The sequence below is a fragment of the Acanthopagrus latus genome, chromosome 11 (genome assembly GCF_904848185.1).
Source record: "Acanthopagrus latus isolate v.2019 chromosome 11, fAcaLat1.1, whole genome shotgun sequence".
In the NCBI taxonomy this organism is placed as follows: Eukaryota; Metazoa; Chordata; class Actinopteri; order Spariformes; family Sparidae; genus Acanthopagrus; species Acanthopagrus latus.
This window is the reverse complement of record NC_051049.1, coordinates 9,699,139-9,715,243: the sequence shown is the minus strand read 5'-3', so window position 1 is coordinate 9,715,243 and position 16,105 is coordinate 9,699,139. Positions and strand designations below refer to the sequence as shown.

The window sequence follows — 16,105 nt, the reverse complement described above, 5'->3', positions numbered from 1 at the left end:
AGTGCAATTTGAGTACAATAGTTGTTTTACTCATCAGAGCCGCTAACAGGGTTTTATGTTTATGAAGTCGTTCAGTGTGCTCGGATGATTTGTCCCCTCCTCTCTGTTTAATTAATCAAACCGCTTTTTCCTCTGCACTGTTTTATGTCATTCACATCGTGAGCGAATGTAACCAATCAGAGAACATGTGTGTGTGGAGAAAAAAAAAATCATGCTTTAAGATTCGAAGGCCCACATTTGTTTCACGCACAATACTGGAAAGTATTTTGTTCTTCACATCTGAAAATCTTCATGTCTAAAATGATGTATGTGATTTTTTTTGTTTGTTTTTTTAAAGGGGCACTATGTAGTTTTGGAGAAGAAATTAAAACTCTGAATATTAATATTTGGAATATTAATGAGGTAATAATACAAACTCAGAGATATTAATTTTTCCCATAACTGAATAAAGAAGCTGTTCTCAGAGGAAAATAAGGTCCCAGAATGCTGTTTGAAGCTACAGAAGGTGGCAGGGTCCGCCACATATAAACAAAGTAAAGCAGTGTGAAACTGTGTTGCCCTTTAATGTCAGTTTGTTTATTCAATTTACTCAGTGATGAAAACAAAGTTTTTGTTTATTTAGTTTGTTTAAGCATTAAAAAAAACAATCAATGAAAACTTTAATCTTCTTATTAAAATTTCTTCCCCCAAACTACATTAACCGTCAAAATAAAGAATTTGATTGTTTTAAATGAGTTTGTTGTTAAATTCCAACACATTTAGCTTGTCAAGGAAATTTAAAAACATCTAAAGAAAGAAAGAAAGAAAGAATTGCATCATTTTATTTCCAGTGCTTTATTGTGCCACCATATTTGCATGCAGTAAACAAATACACACTCCTCCCTTTGAATCGCCTCAGTTGTCTTTACAGCTTGTGAGCTTTGTGCAGCTCTGTCCTGCTGTTAAAGGCCTTTGTGCTGTTAACTGACCGGGACGTTAGAGACTCTCCATCCACAAACAAACAGCGGAGCAATTAAAAGACAATTAGCTGACCCCCGAGGGGTTCGTTCAGGCCAACAATGGGATGCTTTTAAACACCGAGGGAAGCTGTTGCAGACCATTGTGGTGGGCAGGTTGGAGAGTTTAAATAAACGGAGAGGCTGCGTTCATGAGCACGTATCTGGTGAACGTTTGACTCAGAAAAGATTAAATATGAATTTTGTTTTATAACTGTATGTCTTGCTTTGTAAAGAACAAAAAAAGAATGGACTTCAGTACATTTTTACAGAGATAAAAAGTCTGTTTTAAGGACACTCTAAACATAAATAATACATATAAATGAGTGATTTGATCTCTCGAAACAAACCACATTTTTTTCACGCTCGTCTTCACATTCACCATCAGGCGTGAGCAGGCCTCGCCTGTCAGAGTTGCATGCTGTATACAGACTGTATGTGACATGATCCGTAACTCTATCTATAGGTGTTATGGTATCATTCCCACCATTAAAGAGGTTTTCCACCTTCCCAATGACCTCCGCCTCGCCTCACAGGACACAGAAAACGACCTGATGGCAATGTCTTTCACTGTACGGAGGCTGTGCTGTGACGAGGGCGTGTATGTGCGTGTGTTTGTGTGTGTGTGTGTGTGTGTGTGTGTGTGTGTGTGTGTGTCTTTGAGCATCTGTGTATGGAGGGTGGGTCACTCGGCGTTCAGACTCCAGTGTCTTTAGAAAGCGTCCAGCCTGCAGGGTTCAGGCCTTCTCCCTGGGTGAGAGTGGGGGAATCTAGCATGGCCAGTAAGCATGTATATCAGGCCATCTCACGGCTGGCTGGACGCTCCCTGGGTGGCCCACCGTGGTCAATACTGCACTGGTGACTGGACACACAGAATGGGATAATCTCCTACTTTCTTTCAGGGCCATGGTGCACACACACACACACACACACACACACAGATCTCCTTTTATTCTGGCCTGGCTATGGAGGTTTGCCTGGCCCTTATTTCAGGTCAGGACCAGTCAAGGGGAGGCCGAGGGGCTGGGGAACCCAGAGCGAGGGGACAGTGTTGTTGGGGGAGAGTGTGGGTGAGGGTGGGGGTTTGTGGGGGAGCAGGGAGCCCATTTCAGCCAGAGCAGTGGAGCACACTGGGGGCACTGGGGCATCGCCTCTACTGGCTGTTGGGGGAAAACAAAAGGAGGTGTGATCCCCACAAAACATAGGACCACTGTTCGTGTGTGTGTGTGTGCGTGTGGTTATGAATGTGTATCATTGTTCAGAGTTTCCTTCAGCTCCAGCAACTCGCTTCAACACCCCTGCTGCTCACACACAAAGGCACCTAATTGACACCACAGATTTAGGCCACTAGGTTTAACTGTTCCCCCTCCAACCCTTCAGCCACTGCTGGAATAATCAGAGTAATCGAAGTGAACAGCCTCCCATAGCTTCTCACAACACGTCTGAGCTGATGCGTCCACAATAACCGGCAATCTACACTATTTTTGTTGCTGTCAACAAATCCAAGTTTCTAAGATCATCTGTCAATACTTTTCTGACTTGCTCATCCTGAAGGCGTACCTCTTTAAAACCAAGTATCAACTATATTATTTCATTTTTGAAGAATGCTAAACATTTTGGTTGAACAGCTGGGCACTGTAGTTTATAGGAGTTATTCTGAAACCAGGAGTAAATGCTGTATTTGTTGAGAACTATTTTCTGCGGCGGATGTATATATAATTGGCTCTCTGGTGAGTATTTCCAGCAAAAGGAAGTGGGCTTGCCTTAGACGAAACAACCATGCCTATGTTCACTGTAATAATGCATCAATAGCTGGCAATATATTATGTTTTTGTTACTGTCAAAAAAAAAGAGACCATCTCTAAGTTTTCGACTTCCTTATTTTCTCTGTGGCTGTCACCCTGAAGCCTACCAGCTCCTTCTGAAGATGTACATCTTTGAAAACAGATGGCAAATATGTAGTTTCATTTAAAAAAAAATAGTGCTGGCACTGTAGTTTTTAGGAACCATCATGAAAACAGGAGTAAATGCTATATTTGTTCAGGACTGTTTTTCCGCTGCACATGAATACATATTTGGCTCTCTAGTGAGTATTTACAGCAAAAAAACAGTGTAATGTGGAATTGATTTATAACAAACTACAGTGCATGGGTTTATTGTAATGAAGGCACATGTCAGCTGGTGTACTGATGTCCCTCATTTTTAATAGTTTTTTTGACAACAATGGAAGTCTATAGCAAAAATAGATGATGTATATTGAGCTTTGGATTAACAACAATTCTATTTCCTATTAGTCGTTATCAATTCATTGTTTTTGTTGACCAGGAATAAAAAAAAATAGAATATCACCAAAGATGTCCTTGATTTAACAAACTCTCAGTAATAAAACAATCTTCACTGACATAAAGAGAAACAAGAATTAAATAGAAGAAGGGCAAAAAAAAAAACCAACCAAGACAGATTTTCTTTTTTCAAATTGTTCATCTTTATTGGAAATATATTTCATATCACTGCCACACTTTTCTCATTCAGCAATCTCATTTAACATTTCATGATAGGATTCTTTCGCACTATGCAGACGATTGTATAAATTTGTGTGTGTACATGATCACGATGCCACAGGAAAGTACTTCAACAGCGACAGACTCTTGTCGAGCGATTTTCCAGTCAAATACTTGGATGTAAATTACTGAGTGAAAAGAGGGACTGCTTGGGGTCTCAGCCAATCTCCGACCTAAAATTGTTCTCAAATGTAGTAATTCACATCTAATGAAACTAATTCTGGGAAATATTGCTCAGCAGCTCCATTTTCACACTTCAGACAGCTCTAAAATTGATTCAACCTCTAAACTTACCTTTTAGACGCGGCTCCAACTTACCTGTCCAAAGAGCCAGACTAGACAACTGATAATCAGACTGTAATGATGTGTGCGTCTAACTGACTGTTCCTGCAGACGGGGAGGTGGCGCTTTTCCACATGTGGCCGAGGCTAAACATGGTCAGAGAGACTACAGACGGTGTGTGGGCTTTTATTAGAGAACGGTGGAAGCTCGCTCGCCGCTTTTCATCCAGACTGGCTGCATCTGTGAAGACATGAGCAGAGGAAAAGAAAAAAAAAAAAGAGATTAGCGATAAAAAACACTCCTGAAATTCTGCAGTAGGTCCAGTCATCTTCCTCTGAGCAGACAGGTGTAGCTGCACGTCTAAAACGAGTGATGGCTATCTGTGCTTGTATCACATGCACGTGCTCTCTCTGCATACAGCTTGTCGTTATGACGCTGTCTGTGTCATCATCTCGCCAGACACACTACACTGTTAATGTTCACTGCAGGGAGGGGGGAGGGCTGTCGGTTTGTGCATGTATGTAGGTGCATGTGCGGTTGTTGCTGCGTCTATCAGCTGTCTGTATCAATGGTGTGCATGACCCCTGAGCTAGCAGACAGTCATGGGTCAAAGGTCGAGGCAGAGCCTGTCTGGGCTTCCTGGCTGAAACCAACGCCTGCAGCACGAACACACACACATAAACACATGCATTGGGGGGGGGATGGGCTGCCCCCCTACCAGACTAATATCACCTCTGGGATTAGGATCCAGACAGAAATACATTGACCCCAAACACACACACACACACACAAACACTGAGAGTCTCAGACACAGGATCTGCTTGGTCATAAAACAGGACTCGGTTGCAGTGACGCAGAGAGACGCAGCAGAGATGCTGAGTCTGGGAAGGCCATCTAATTATCTTTCAGCGCTGAGTTAAAGAGGAGAGCAGAGGAGACTGGGGGGATTCAAGCGTCACCATGGTGAGCAGAGAAAGCAGCTGACACGGTGCGAGCTAGCTAGCTAGCTACACGGTACTGTTCATAGTGGAAGGATAAAAGGGAATGCATAGAATTGGCAGTGCAGCTATGATAGCTTGAATACCTTTAAATCAGAGGGGTATGAATATGCACAGGTGAAAGAGCAGCTGAGAAAAAGAGCATTGTTTGTTGCTCAACTCCCTCCTGTCATATGTCAAGCAGCTTGGCTCTGTAATTGCATTAAACCCAGGCACTGATGTAGCTGCAGGAAGTGAGAGCCCAGAGCGCCAATCTGGATAAAACAACATCAGCATGCCAGACGCTTGTAAAAAAAAAAAGAAAAGAAAAGAAAAAAAAAGAAAAAGAAAAAAGAAAAAAAGAAAAGAAAATTGTGAATCAAAGAGGAGCGGGGCTGCAGGATCTCAGCGCAGAGTGAAACAGGAAAAAGGTCAGATTCAGAGGAGCTGACGAGGCTTCACTGCCAGGCCATCGGGGGAAACTCCCCAAATAAGCCCGAGTGTTAAGCCTGCTAATCCCCTGTATTATTGCAACATCTGTGAGGTCTAGAGAGGCTCTGCCGGTGATTAGCAAAGCAGATGTAAACAATATCCTGGCTAAAAAGGAGAGGAGAGGAGAGGAGAGGAGAGGAGAGGAGAGGAGAGGAGAGGAGAGGAGAGGAGAGCGCTTGGTTGATGTGAGTAACACAGTGCTGGAAGGATAAGAAAAGTAGAGATAGAGAGAGCGAATGTGGAGAATATAAAGCAGGTGAGGTGGGAGCGAGTGTGTCGAGGGATTTAGGGGGTGAAAAAAAAGAAGAGGAGGAGGAAGTGGAGGATTGATGAAAAAGAGGCAGGAGAGGATGCAATAGCGATATTTGGAAGAAATACCGATCAAGGATGGTGATGAGATGTGAAGAAAGGAGCTCTATTAGCTGCCGAGGATGTCGAGGACTGACAGAATACAGTAGATGGAGGGGTGGGGGTGGGAGTGGGGGGGAGTTGGAGAGGAGGGGAGACAGAAGGTGACAGCATGAGGGGAGAAGGAGCAGCAGATTGGGAGACGGCAGACCCGGGGCCAGGGGTGCCCTGACCGGCTGACGAGACACCAGGGAGACGTGCCTAATTTATGCAGAGTTAGGCTGAAGGGGCTGAAGAGTGGAGGGTGTCTGGGACCCCCTCAATACCCCTCAGCACCGAGGGGAGCAGCTATGGGTGCTAGCAGTGTGAGAAGGTAGGGGGATGGGGGGAGTCTGGTTTTATTTTTTGAGAGACACAAGGGAGGGGGGGGGGGGGTGGAAGCTGCTCTCCCTGCTCAATTCAGGCGAGGCTGTCCGTCTGACGTCCCATTAAGGTTTGGGACAGGGCATGCATGGGGAACGAGGCGATAAAGGGGAGAGGAAAGGGGAGGATAGGAGAGGGAGGAGAGGCCATGCTTAACTCCCTCTTTGCCAGAGATGCTCTCTACTCCACCACCCGCCCCCACTACCACCACCACCAACAACACCCCTCCACACTCCAGTCCTCTTCTTCTCCAGTCTGGCTACCTATTAGATCCACATGGCCGTCCGTCTGCTTCTCTGCATACTAATTCCCCATTACCACAACCTTGAACGTGAGCGAAGAACAGAGTCGGACTAAATCAGAGACAAGTAGCCGGGCTGGTGGGTTGGTTGGATGAGAGGCAAGAAGAGTACTTCAGCACCCGGGAAGGCAGGCTAGGCTCACTGGGCCAGCGTACAATGGAGGCATATTGTTTTTAATTTGAATGAGCGTGCTATTTTAGTTACCAATTATCTCACATCTCTTCTCTCGTTTAAACCCAATAACTAGAGTTGATGATAAGGGCTGCGGCTAACAATTGATCATTTTCTCGATTAATGTGTTAGTCGTCTGCTCTATAAAATATGGGAAAAAATTTTGTTTTCTATTGTTTCGTTTATTGAACGATTAAGCAGATATTTAGCCTCAGATAACCCTGATGTACACACTAATGTTGACAGAACAGAGTTTGCTGGACATCTTAAAACCGGTCTCGAACTAGTCTTACTTTTGCTTTTGAGATTTTTTAGCCTTGTTTTCGGATGTCTTCCATTATTTCAGATTCATCGCCTGTACGTTTTGTGGTTGTGTTGTTTCTGTTTGTGGTATGCTGATGTTTCTTGTTTCTCAGATTTGAATAAAGACAAAATAAGATACTAAGTATTCTTGCTGCAATATGTATTATTCAAAGATTGCAATTGGGAGCAGTAACCTTGCCTCATGAAAGCACTGTTCTACTTCAGAGGACTTTCGTTTTTCTGGGCTTCAATGTAAGACTAAATATCAAAAACCACCTCCGAACGTAGGGGGTTGGACCTTTCAAAGAGGTCCCCATAAAAATCGAATTGGTCCCCAGCTGCGTAAAGGAATCGTAATGAAAAAGAAATCTGTCTTACACAGAGTTACTTTTGCCTTTTTTCAAGCCTTTCTCTTATTTTTGCCCTTTTTTCAGGTGGAAAAACTAAACACTTTTTCTTTCTGGCTCCAAATATCCTACAAATAGAACAATCTGAGAAAAAAAACCCAACCCATTTTTTTCAGGTGCACTGTTCACATTCTCATCATGGGGGGTCAAAAAAAAAAAAAAAAAAAAAAAAAAAAAAAAAGCTGCTGCTTCATTGTGAGGGTCTACCTGGTACCAATAAGAAAAAAACTCCACGAGGTAACACTGCATGATCATTTGGCATGAGTTAAAAAATAGAAAAAATGTAATCGAATACTTAGCCATCTGTAGCTTTGAGATCAGAATATCAGTATTAATATCAGCCTTTCAAATCTTGTCTCAGTCATGTGTGGAGTGTGAGGAGACATACTGTATGCTTTTGTGTTTGTGAATCCTGGCTGTTGGCCAAGTGAATTTGTGGGTGTATTTGTGTGTGTGTGTGTGTGTGTGTGTTGTCTGAGGGGCCCTGGCGAGAAGCAGAATGAACAGCCAGGCAGGGTGATGGTTGAGTCTGGTGATGCAGGTAGACAGTTTAATGACAGTCCTCACCCCTGAACATACAAGCCAGTGAGCGCCCGGGCCGCGCTCGCAGATGTACACACAGCGTATGACACATGCACATATACGTGTGATATATGGTGTGGCATTTTCTGAAAAAGACACCGGAGCCGGTGAAAATGAAACAGAGAGAAATCCGTGTGTGTGTGTGTGTGTGTGTGTGTGACCCTGGAAGGAATAACCGGAGTAGCTAGAAATGACTAACAGCTGCTACTTTTGACCGTCGCTTTATTTCAGTTAAAACAAACAAAGAGTTTTGAACTTGTCCTTCGGCACATTTACACCTTTCACCTCACTTTTTCTTTTCTTTCTCACTTTTTTTTTTTTTTTTTTTGGGAAAGCCGGATTTGTACAGTTGACACCGCACAAACAAACATCCTCAGAATCTACATGCTGGCGAGGAACAGTGCAAAGTAAAGCTCCATTCACAGACTCAACAGAAGCCAAGCTCTTTGTGCCTTTTCTCCTGAGTTGTGGCCGTGCATCTTATTCAAGCAGGACTCGCGCAGGTCTGGACTTGAATTTGGTGCCCAAACAAAGACATAGAGCCACCTCATTAAAAAAACATGTCATTGGATCAGGCCTGGGCTGAATTGTGTGATTTTCCCTCCTACCATAAGTGGCCGTGACTGAGCGTTGGGCTGAATGAGAGGCCGGATAGAGGCCTACCAATGGAGCGCCACGCTACATCTCTATGGGAACCACCCCTTCACAGAGGGGGGCACATTTAAAGCTTTGTTGGTCTGTTAACACAGCTTTTTAAAACGCCTCTTTATGGACTCAGCTAAGCAAACTGCAGCCCCTGGTTTTCATGCGCCAGAAGGAGAAAGTAAAAAAAAAAAAGAAATAGAAAAAGAAAGAAAGGAGAGTGAAGGACAAGAGAATAAGGGCAGGGGGGCTGAAGAGGTTGTTTTTTGGTTTTCACAGAATATAAGAAAACTTAATCACCAGAAAGGTTTTCAAGTGGGAGACTATTTCTGTGTGCTTTCATGTGATGAGACAGAAGAATAGCTTTCAAACCTAAAATTAGTTATTCAATGTTCCAAATCCACCCTCAGCGCCTCGCCAAAATAAGACGGCACACTCCCCATTCGGGGCGCTCGGTACATCTGCGCTTGCCGCATCGAATCACCTGAGAACTGAACTTTGTAGCGGTTGTTGGATGCAGCAGAACCAGGTCAGTGACAAACTGCACCGTCTCATCGTGTCCTCTGATACAGTCAGCACACACCTTTACCCAGAGGATTACAGACATACTGCTGCTGGAACAATAGGTCTAAGCGGGGCGCGCACATGCGCGTGTGTGTGTGTGTGTGTGTGTGTGTGTGTGTGTGTGTGTGTGACAAACTTGGTCCTGCCTGGGAAACGTGGGCTGGAGACTTAGTCAGTCTCACAAGGCACTGAGGATGACAGTGAAATGAATAACAATGAACTTGCTGAGAGTCAAGTTCAGAACATTAGAGATGAACCAGAGCTGAGGAGCACAGCTGTACACAAAGGAACAGTGTGTGTGTGTGTGTGTGTGTGTGTGTGTTTGTGTGTGTGTGTGCGCGCACGCACGCAAAATTGTGTCAAGGAAATATCTCAATATGAAGAAGAGCTCCAGAGAGGAGCACCCACTAAGATGAAAATACACACACACACACACACACACACCTCCTCTTCCCACTCTCTGGCTCCCCTCCCCTTTCCCATCTCGCCGCGCACATGCAGCAAGGACCCCGTTCCCTCCTCGCAATCCTTCTATTGCTGTCTGCTGCGCGCCTGATGAAAAAGCGGAATGACATAGAGGGGGCGCACATGCCTACAGGCAAGAAAACGCACATTTGTAAATCACAGCCCCAATACAAACTTGGGGTTTAATAGGGGTTTCTAAGGCGCGTCGGCAGGGTCCACCTCGCCTCGCTCGCTTCAGCGGCCGCGCTGCACGTTTTTTCAGAGGGGAAAATGTGACTGAACAGCCTCCACCGCCGCCACCCAGCAGAGAGGGGATGGTCTACGGTGGCTGCAAATGCATCTGAATACATTTACATAAAGATTGTGCCACAGTGACGGAGGCGCTGCTGAGAATGCAGCGTGCCCGTCATTGTCCCCAGAAATCAGAGCGATGATTGAAATGTTGGGCGCAGAAGGGGGAGAGGGAGGTGATAACGGGAAGCGGTCACTTTATTCTGAAAGGAAACACGGGGCGCTGTGTGTTTTTGTACATGTCTGAAAGGAGCTCAGTGTCGCCTGCCATCAGCGGCGTGTATGAGCCGGAGACATGCAGGGAGCAAAATTGAGCAAATAATTTTTGACAATCGTATTTGACCAAGAACAACGTTGATAAAGAAGAAAATCTCAACACAAACACAACAGCGCTTTCTCCGACAGGCAAATCTGATCTCCACATGTAAAAAAAAAAAAATCTTCATCGCAATGTAATACTGCTATCTTTGTTAAAAAATGATGGTGTAACTGAGGAAGAGTGTGCAAAAAAATAAGATCATTCATCTTAAAAATGCACTAAAGCGAAAACTCGAGTTGAAGACCCTTTCGCTTCCTTCTGGGAAAAAAAAAAAAAAAAAAAAACCCTGCAAGGATATTTGGTCGCAGAGTAACTTCAAAATACTGCAGATACGAAACCTTATTTCGCAACACATAGCGCAGATATTTCAGCTCCAGATTTTATTAGCAGATAAACTGACCAGATTTTACTGTAACAAATTCGGAGGATAGGAGTCTCGGCTGCCTTTTAATCAAACAGATGGGGATGTAAAAAGGTGAGCATGGCCTGAGGTGCGGAGCGGCAGTTTTTTGGGGGGGAGAAAGCACTTTAATTTTGAAAAATAAAATAAAGTAAAAATCCAGGCCGGCAACAGAAGGAGCCGCGGTGAAGCCCTGTGATAAACCTCTCGCAGATATAGTCAGCTAGCCAAACCATCCTGTCAGATCAGTGCCTGAGGAGAGGCAGAGGGGGAAAGAGAGGCGGCGAGGAGGGGAAGAGAGCAAAACACGGGTGAAAAGGGTCAGCAGGGAGGAAGGCTAAACCCCAGAAGCAAGCAAAAGATTGTGTGTGCAGTGCATTTATATTTCAGCATGCGCGCGTGTGTGTGTGTGTGTGTGTGTCAACCCCAGCTGGGCAGACATTTACTTGACATGCTGATAGGGATTTAAGCAGTGGGTGGGTGGTGTGTCTGACCAAGGTGAGTGAATGAGCAGAGAAGGGGAGCTGGTGGGGATCGGAGGATGATAGGAGGGAGGGAGGGGGAGGCGGCGGCAGACCAGAGGGGCTCACAAAACTGCCGTTACTAAGCTTGATTTCAGCGCGAGTTGGAGATGATTAGGAGACGGAGGCAGGAACGAGGAGGAAAAAACCGGGGGTAAGGGAGGTGGGTTTTTTGAGGAGGAGAACCCCTCCAGGCTATGGAAAGGAAGGGGGACTGGTCCATTGAGGTGATGAGGGAAAGCGGGTCTTTCTTTCAGACAGTCTAATGAAGCACAAGTCCCCGATGAAGAATGGAGGCAGGCTACCGCAGGGTGGGTTAGAGCTTGTGTCTCCGCTCCTCTCCATTTCTCCCCTTTTATTTTTCCTCCCCTCTCCCGATTCCTCCCTCCGCGTCCCCTCTTCCTCCTCTCTCCTCGCGCGCTGCAGTCCCTCCCTCTTAAAGGGCTTACACTGTTTATTTCAAAGAGGCGTAGCGTGCCGCAAGCTCGCGCGCTCGCCTCTCAGATGATTTGATGAAATGGCAATGATACAGTGACCAGCAGCGTTTCACCGGTAAAGAGGATTGCTATTGATGGGGCCGGCTTCATCAGGAAAATGTGACGGGCGGCGGGGCCAAACGTATGAAATTAGCAAATGGGTTAGGCCAGGATACGGAGCTGCACTGTATCTGAACTTTGAAATGCGACGACTTAAAAATAATAAGAGCGTTCGGCGTGCATGTCTGATCGCGGCGCGCACGCACGATGAACCCCGAGCCGACATGTTAAATTACAGGAGGCAGCAGACTGAGACAGACCGGGGGGGGGGGGGGCTTGTCAAAGTGTCTGACTGGGTTTGACTGTGTTTGGCTAGGGGGTTGTTTGACCAGGGGGTTGACCGGGCTGCAGGACTGATTTCTGGCTCGATTTGGCTCAGGGCCGACTGGAGACTGGCCAGAGGCTGACTAAAGGGGGTTGGGTTCCCCTGCTTCTCAGCTCAAGTTGTCCCTGGAGCGAAGCAATAAGAAGCAGCTTATAAAATAAGCAAACACAGAGGCAGCTTACAGACAGTCAGCCTGCCAGCCAGCAGGGGATGAACGGCAGATGAACCACACACACACACACACACAAACACACACACACACAGCTCTACACTGAACCGATACCCCCCCACCCCCACATCCCCCCTGACCTTGACCCTTGAGGTCCTTCCTAACCTGTTTCTGAATGGAAGTCAGTGCAGCTGGGGCGTCTAGCCTTGAACTAACTGCAACCCCCCCCTTCACTGCACAGACCCCTCGTCGCCTAATCATTTAGCCCGTTCCCACGCTTGATTACTGGGATGCTGTCTGTGCATCTGAATGGTGCGGTTGAATATTTATGTCGCCGCCGCAGCCCTGCCTGTCCGTTGGATATCTGCGGGTCGCATGAATCACCTGCCATACATGAATCCGAATGTTTTATATTTCCATTCAGGAAGCTTTGCTATATTTCCACGTCTCAAATTGCATCTGCAATCGCTCTCACTCGTATAAACCATTCAGCCCGAGCGCATACGTGCAGCCTATAATGTATACGTGCAAGGGTGTGCGCGCGCTCATACACGTCATTCGGGGGTTCAAACCCCTCCACCTTCACATTTTCATTACGGCCAAATCTCAGGCCTGTGCTACAGCGGCGTGGCCTTTTGCCGGCGAGCAGGCAGTTTAATCACACATACAGCACTACTCCATTTTCATTTCCTTTTCATACAGCCTCCATTCCACTCTGGCTTCATAATTCTCCCCTCAGAGCTGTCTAGCCCCGTCTGAGTGTTTGCAGCCTGTTGAAATGACATAATCAGTGACTTGGATAAATGCCTGACTGTTTTTCCCTGAGTCTATAATCAGACTTGGGGCTCAGTGTTGCAGCTCTGAGGAACGAGCAGCAGCAGCAGCAGCAGCAGCAGCAGCAGCAGCAGCAACACTTGACTCAGGAATTACTTCTTAAGGAGGGAGGTTTCACATCAGGAATTTAGTTGAGAATCGACACAATGAATTTATTTTGGTCTCCCAAATGCATATTGACGAATGAAACAGTTGATCCTATTCACAGGAGATGTTCTGAAAGAAATATGTCTCACTTAATTGAACAGAAGCAACCTGTGTAGCTCATTAAAGTCTTAATTGTCAGGATCATTGGAAAGATATATGCAAGATGTGAAAAAGCAGGTTATCTGTCTGAAATCAGGGATTCATATTTAGGTTTTATTAATCAAAAAAATCTTAAGTGATAAATATTCCATGCATGTGTGTGAACATTTCAAAAACATGAAGTAACTGTGTATTAAAAAAGCTCTTGGATTTAACAATCTCTTCAGAATAAAATGTCACTACATCTCTGCTATTTAAACGTTATACACGATCACTCCTTCCTTCATAAAAGAAAGTTGCCTGAAAATTGAAAATCAAATATGACTGATGTACCATTTTTTTGACAGATATCAATGCACCAATTTCAAATTTGATTTTTCATTTGAGGGCGAGAGAGTATTTCTTTTTTTGTTTTCAGAAAAGAACCGATCTGGCTTTTTGTTTGGTCTCAACAAAGAGAGAGAAAAGACGTGTGGAACGGGCCAGGATGAATTGAGCGATGGCTGTAAATGCTTTCAGCAACTATTACTTCAGTGGGTGGAACACATTCAATCAATAGCTAAGCAAATAAAAAGCAGTGGGCAGTCTGAATGAGAAAAGCTGCAGTGGACTGGACGACAATCACACACACAAATGAACAGTCAACACTGAAGCTGCTCTGTGAACAGTATTAGTGAATACACCTCTAAATACCTGGTTTGTCTCACCTGATGAAACCATCTGCCTGTTAAAGGTGAAGCACATCCAATGTTCCTTTTCTAGTCTGATGAAGTTCACTGTTTCACTGTTTTAATCATGAAGACATCTTGTTACTGTATTCTGGAATCTGGAGCTAGCTCATGATTAAGAAAAATATCTGTGACAATCAAAATGACTTGAGCACAGGAGACATGTGACAGAGTCCTATATGTGGCTTTACAGTGGGAAGTCTATGAGAACGGAAAGAGAGCGCCTATACATACATACGTACGTACACACACCACTATATTCATGCAGTATGTCCACTTAAAGCGAGGTCCACTGTACCATCCCGCCTCTTCCTTTTGTGTTGAATTATGCATAATTGCGGCAGCATGGCAACACACTTGGCCGTAACGGTTATTAGAATAAAAGCTTTTCTGCAGGAGATGGCGTCCGGCTGAGTGTGAACGGACACATCCACTTGATATGGATGGTACGTGCACACCGGCGCGCATGTAACAGTCATGAAGGCCGACTGGATATACGTGATTTGGTGTTGTATGTTCATCTGGCGCTGCATAAAACATATGGTCCCCTGTGTTTGGCTCGGATAGGCAAATGAGGAATAACAACCGCTCCATCTAGTTTCTCCCCCAGACAAACTACTCCTTCTTTTTCAGAAAGACTTAACACCCACCTCCCGCCTCCCTCCTCCCTCCGCCAGGAGAACCCCACCCTTCTACAGCGCCCTCTAACACATCAGCATTTAAGATTATATGAGAGGATAAAACTGATTGTCCCTCTATCGGCCTCCTTCACTCATCTGTTTTTCTCACACTTTAACAACATGTATTGCCTCAATTAATAAATAAAATCAATTACATCAAGCTCCTCTGGATTGCTGTTGACTCGCCGGACCATGAGAGCAGGTTTAAGCCTGCCAACCCGTCTTCTCGACTGCTACCCCCCCCCAAACAAAATGATACAGTAGCCCAAAAGAACCTCCAGGCTAACTACAGCTAGCTCTTTACGCTAACCTGCTCTCTACCTCAGCCACATCAGTGTCAGATTAAACAGAGTAGCTTGATTAAACCTGCCGTATTCTGACAGAGCGGACAATAATGGCGGTGAACCAGCCTTCTGAGGACGGGTAAATGACAGCCGTGGTTACCACACGACTTAAAAGATCATTTATTTCCAAACCTCCACATAGCATATGATTTGCTTTTATTTAGAAATACAGGCCCTTTGTCATGAAAGAGAGAAAGCATGTATGTGTGTGCGCGTGTGTGTGTGTGTGAGAGACATCCCCCAGTCCTTGCTGTGAAGTTCAAGGCTACACTACTGCAGACCAACAACAGAAACCATACAGCAGGTCTTCAGAGTGGATGATAGCCTATTTCCAGGACACACACTATCCACCAAATCGCTCTCTCTGATAATTAGCACTGACAGGTGAAAACGGCCGCGAATGCCAACGGGAGTTCACAATGAAACGGACAATTGCACAAGCGCACAACTATGGACCCCAGACACACACACACACACACACACACACACACACACACAAACATAAACACACATGTCAATGCACAACAGCAGCGACAGAGGATCCATCAGCACGGCTAACACCACATTAAGACCATAAAGCACCAATACATCTCCTGTCCCACGTACACAGCCCGTATCCTGCTGCTCCTGCACTGATACCCCTGATCCCCCTGCGCTTTGACAAGGCGTAATAAAGCCTGTATGAAGCGCCGCATTGTGTGGGGAGAACACAATGTTGCATGCTGAGTGCTGTGAGAAGGGCGTACACCCGTGGGTCCCACGGCGCAGCAGCGCACCAGGGCCTATAGCAGGGAGTGCTGAGCATGCTAATGAGGTCATTATGTTTTGCCTCTCCTTCGCGCCTGCTCCCCTTTTTTACAGTGTGGGCTTTGCCTGTCAGAGGAGGCAGGGCACCCTGGTAATGCAGCCAACCACAGATGTCACATATGGCACAATGAGAAGACTCATGAGCGTCTCCGAGTGAGTCGCTCAGAGAAAGACGGGGTGACGCTCTATTTCTCAGCTAGCATCAAAAGCAAGAGCACGCCGCCTGTGATTTGCATAAGGTGAGCTTAAAGGAGAGTAAAGAGGAGGGCTAATTGTTCCTGCTTCAATCAGCGAACGCGCAGGATTGTGTATCCCTTCATTTCATTTTTGACGCGAGCGCCTATTATTTACAACCGAGGGGGAGGGGTTAGGTATCAAGCACATGCAAATG

General features: G+C 45.5%; 1 long non-coding RNA gene across 3 annotated transcripts in view; it reads right to left on the bottom strand.

The window, feature by feature from the left end:
- Positions 1-3,456: 3,456 nt before the first annotated feature.
- Positions 3,457-16,105, bottom strand: part of LOC119027996 — a 46,136-nt gene continuing 33,487 nt past the window's right edge. For all 3 annotated transcript variants that reach the window (XR_005077543.1, XR_005077541.1, XR_005077542.1), the window contains exon 4: positions 3,457-4,078. This is a non-coding gene — a long non-coding RNA (uncharacterized LOC119027996). The remainder of the gene's footprint in view (positions 4,079-16,105) is intronic.